We start from the raw sequence: 5,500 nt of genomic DNA on the forward strand, positions 1-5,500 counted from the left end.
AATCTATTTTATCAGCAAAAATTGCAACTCCTGCTTTCTATTTATTTATTTTAGCTCTCCATTTGGTTGGTAAATTTTTCACCATCCCTTTGTTTTGAGTCTTTATGTATCCTTGCATGTGAGATGGATCTGGATGTAGCATACCAATGGGTCTTGGCTTTTTTTGCCTGTTTGTGTCTTTGGATTGGGGGATTTAGTCGATTTAAATTTAGAATTAATAACAATATATGTGTGTTTGATACTGTCACTTAATGTTAGCTGGCTGTTTTGCCCATTAGTTGATGCAATTTCTTAATTATGTTGATGTTCTTTATTTTTTGGTATTTTTTAGAAAGGCTGATACTGGTTGTTCCTTTCTATTTGTAGTGGTTCTTTCAGAAGCTCTTGTAAAGCAGGCCTGGTGGTGATGAAATCTCTGAGTGCTTGCTTGTTGACAAAAGATTTTATTTTTCCTTCGCTTATGAAGCTTAGTTTGGCTGGATGTAAAATTCTGGGTTGAAAGTTTTTTTCTTTGAGGATGTTGAATATTGGCCCCCACTCTCTTCTGGTTTGTAGGGTTTCTACTGAGAGATCTGCTGTGAGTCTGATGGGCTTCCCTTTATGGGTAACCTGACCTTTCTCTCTGGCTGCCCTCAGTATTTTCTCTTTCATTTCAACCCTGGTGAATCTGGCGATTATGTGCCTTGAGGTTGGTCTTCTTGAGGAATATTTTTGTGGTGTTCTCTGTATTTCCTGGAGTTGAATATTGTCCTGCCTTGCTAGGTTGGGAAAGTTTTCCTGAATAATATCCTGAAGCGTATTTTCCAGCTTGGATTGATTCTCTTCGTCACATTCAGGTACACCTATCAAACGTAGATTAGGTCTTTTCACATAGTCCGATATTTCTTGGAGACTTTGCTCGTTCTTTTTTATCCTTTTTTCTCTAATCTTGTCTTTTTGTTTCATTTCATTAAGTTGATCTTCGACCTCTGATATCTTTTCTTCTGCTTGATTGATTCGGCTGTTAAAACTTGTGCATAGTTCGCGAAGTTCTCGTGTTGTATTTTTCAGCTCCATTAATTCACTTATATTCCTCTCTAAATTGTGTGTTATTGTTAACATTTCTTCAAACCTTTTTTCAAAGTTCTTGGTTTCTTTGCATTGGGTTAGAACAAGTTCTTTTAATTCCCAGAAGTTTCTTATCATCCACTTTTTAAAGCCAGCTTCTGCTAATGGAACACAGTCTTTCTCCATCAGGCCTTGTTGCGTTGCTGATGAGGAACTGTGATCCCCTGTAGAGGGAGAGGCATTCTGATTTAGGGTATTCTCAGCCTTTTTAGGCTGTTTTCTTCCCTTCTTTATAGATTTATCCATCTGTGGTCTTTATAATTACCGTCTTTATAGTTGGGTTTCTGAATGGACGTCCAACTTGTTGATTCCCGGCGCTAGAATCTGAGCAACCCACTGCTCCGGCCAAAACAGCGGCTTTAAGATTGATGGTGCTTTTCTGACTCTGCACCAAGAACCGCCGCACCAAGGCAGCGGCAAAACCGCCTCACCGGCCTCAAGAGTCACGCTGGCGACACGTGGGGCTCCTCCGCTGGGAATCTCCTGGTGTGTGAGCAACAAAAATTGATCTGAAAGTGTGGCATCCTCTCGTTCTCTGCTCTTTCAGTGGGAGCTGCAATCCCGAGCTGCTAGTGATCAGCCATCTTGGATCTCTCTCTAATCAACATTTTAAAAAACAAATAAAAAACAAAAACAAAACAGGAATTAAAAGTACTCTAGGTGACTACAACTGCTTTAAGGCATTGGTTCATATGTGTTCTTTTCTTCTTACCAAAAATACCTATGATAAATGAGACTGGCCTGAGGACACATGAGATGCTACAGAAGCTAGGAAAGGGATTATATCAGAATTGCTTAGACCATTGGTGCTCAAAGTATGGTATCTGGGAACTTGTTAGAAATATAAATTATTGGACCTGACAGAAGAACTTTAGGGGTGAGGCCCTACAATCCATATCTTAACAAGCCATCTAGGAGATTCTAATGCCCACTGAAGTTTGAGAACCATTGTGTAAGAGCCTTGTTACTCAGAGTATGTCCCAGTCTCAGCAACATTTGGAAGTCTGTTAGAAATGCAGGAAGTCAGCCCTACTTCAGACTCTTTTTTACCTAACTCTTAAAGCATGCTCACCTTCATGCTTTTGCACAGGCTGCTGCCTCCGCCAGAAATTCTTATTCCATATACACACTCACATGACTAATTTTTACTAAGACTCAGTCAGGTTTCACTTCTTCCCGACTCTTCAGGTACAGGCTGAGTATCCCTTACCTGAAATGCCCGGGAGAAGGAGTGCTTCAGAATTCTGATTTCAGGATCTTTTTTTTTTTTTTTTTTTTTTTTTTCCTTCTTTCCTTCCTTCTTTCCTTGCTTCTTTCCTTCTTTCTTTCTTTCTCTCTCTCTCTCTCTCTTTCTTTTTGATACCAGAGTCTTGCTCTGTCATTCAGGCTGGAGTACAGTGGCACCATCTCAGCTCACCGCAAACTCCGTCTCTTGGGTTCAAGAGATTCTTCTGCCTCAGCCTCTTCAGTAGCTGGGATTACAGGCATGTGCCACCACACCCGGCTAATTTTTGTGTTTTTAGAAGAGACAGGGCTTAACCATGTTGGCCAGGCTGGTCTCAAACTTCTGATCTCAGGTGATCCTCCAACCTCGGCCTCCCAAAGTGCTGAGATTACAGGAGTGAGCTACTGCATTCAGCCTGGAATGTTTTCATTGTGCTCCAATGAACATTTCCTTTGAGGACCATATTGGAGATCAAAAAGTTTTGGAGCGTCTCGGACTTGGCATTTTCTGATTGAGGTAGTCAACCTGCACTAAAAGCCAGCACCTAGCGCCTACTCGCTCATCTTGCCTTCACACTGTAATGTGAATGCTGTTGCCTCTCCTGTTAAACATTAGGCTCCCAAACTGTGATTTACGCCACTGTGCCCTGTGTCCCTAGTGAATGGCACATAATAGGTCTAAATAACTGTTCGTGGACTGAACAAATGTATTACATTCATGGCTGACGAAAGGACAAAGAAGTGCGAAGTGTCAGGAGCAAAATTAGGAGAACTGGCCATTCCTGAGAATTGATCTGTGAACACTACAACTTATTTTGCAGCTTCTAACATTTAAAAAATGAATTGATTTAAAATTACTAAAACTCTGTTGAAACTGTGAGCAATGAATCAAATAAATCTTACAATGATCTTTTTAATAAGCAATTGAAAAAAGATGAAGTGTAATAAGAGAAATATTTATTATGCTCCGCCTCCGTGCTACAGTTGCTAGAAATCAAGGCTTTCTCAAAAGTCAACAAACATCTTGGCAGTGAGTTGGGAAAGTCAAATTTAGTTAAAATGATATTATCATAAAAAGGAATTGGTCCAGTAGGCCAGTCTTCTGAAACTATTCAGCTCATCTTGATGTACCCTCTAAAGGGAATACAATTTTTCTCTGACTTTAACCTTGATTACCATGGGGAAAAGCCTTAAATGGGATGCCCTTTTGGTGATAGATAAAACACGTGTGTTGATGCACCATGCAACGTGAGGGTGATTCTCAAAGGATGTCAGTGTCTAGTCATTCTCCGGCCAACAGAGTATCATACGCTGGTTTTATGGAACTGTGTTTGTAAATATGGCTGATTGTGGAATACTTGTTGAGATACTGAATTTTTACTGCCGTTTAGTCAATTAGCCATATAACACAGAATCATGACAATTCATGAATAATTTTTTAGAACAGAGTAGATAAGCAATACTGTCCAGTGGTCTAAATGCACATAGTTCTATGCTGTAGATAATGGGGCAATCTTGGTACAATAAGGACTGTCAGAAAAAGATCTACAGATGAGGAGGGAAGTAAGTTGGGGGAAGTAGCCAAATCATACAGTAATCAGTAATAGGCCTAGAAGACCCCTCAGACCCCAAGCCTTTGATTACTAAATATATTCTCAAGGCCCAGTAATATCAACAAGGCACCATAATATTCTAGCTTCAAGCTTTAATTCCATAAAATCTTATGTTTGGACTTGGATGTGTTTCAACCCTAATAAAATAAGTGTTAGAATGTGTAGAAAAAGGCAAAGTAAAAAAAAAATTTTTTAAGAAAGAAAGAAAAAGAAAAAAGATAAGTAAGTGTTGCATTTTTAATTCTTTGCAAAGCCACTAAATCTTTGGTGGGTTGTTTGTTTTTTTTTTTTTTTTTTTTTTTTTTTTTTTTTTTTTTTTTTTTTTTTTTTTTTTTTTTTTTTTTTTTTTTTTTGCAATTATACTGGGATATACTCCCTTGACTTTTTATTACATGTTTACTGTAATAAAATAAATCACACCATATATCAGGTATGTTACAGGGAGACCTAGTGTCAGATTAATACAATCTTCCTGACTTTAATCTTGTGCTCTTTTATAAATCAGAGTGCAATGTGTTGAAAGACTTCTCCATCAATTACTACAAAGCAAAAATGTTTCTTAGGGTAATAATTAAGACAGAAGCTATACTACTGCAGATGTCATAGAATCAAAATCATTAATAAGCAATGATCTTCAATCAGAATGTTCATTTTTGTCTGATTTTTAATAATAGCTTATCAGCAAATATTTTACATATTTCGTACTTTTTCATTCCCCAAATTTTTGAATGGCACATGATGCCCGAAACACCCATGTTTGGCTCATAGGAGTCAGTGAAAAGGGAAAAATTGGAAACTGGGGTGATAATTCAGCTTCTTGTGGTACTTTTTAAAGAGTCAATAAAATTTAAAAGAAAATGTAACATTCATCAAAATGACTTTATGTAATTCAAAAAAATGTCTGAAAAGAAGTAGTATGTTTTAGAAAAAATAAGAAAAAAAAATGGAAAACAAGGTACTCCTGTTGAGACAGAATTAAGAAATGAGCCAGGAGAGGTGCTGCTCTCTGCTAGTCCCAGCTACACAGGAGGAGTGCCTGAGGCCAGGAGTTCAAATCCGCCTGAGCAGCATAGGGAGCTCTCGTCTCTAAGAAAATAAATAAATAAGAAATGAGGTCATCAGAAGATTTTCAGGGAGAAACAAAAACGGAAGCCTCAAGTGTGTAGCTTCTCACTACATAAACATGAGCTAAATTCTAAATCTGAATTTTTTTAAGTGTGCCATAGCATCTAATATATGCAAGGCAATGCAATATAAATCTCGCTTTAAGGATCAATTTCAGAGGCTAATCTACAGGGGGGCTGACATACAGGGGTGCTGGGAAATTTCTGCTTACCCTCAGAAATACCTCTCCCACCAAGCAAACTGAAGTCTAAAGTTGGAGAATTTTATTTCCTTATCTTAGACTTTTGTCTTCCTTTAAAATACAAATATCCCGGCCGGGCGCGGTGGCTCAAGCCTGTAATCCCAGCACTTTGGGAGGCCGAGGCGGGTGGATCACAAGGTCAAGAGATCGAGACCATCCTGGTCAACACGGTGAAACCCCGTCTCTACTA

This window comes from Cebus imitator, unplaced genomic scaffold (genome assembly GCF_001604975.1).
Source record: "Cebus imitator isolate Cc_AM_T3 unplaced genomic scaffold, Cebus_imitator-1.0 Scaffold257, whole genome shotgun sequence".
In the NCBI taxonomy this organism is placed as follows: domain Eukaryota; kingdom Metazoa; phylum Chordata; class Mammalia; order Primates; family Cebidae; genus Cebus; species Cebus imitator.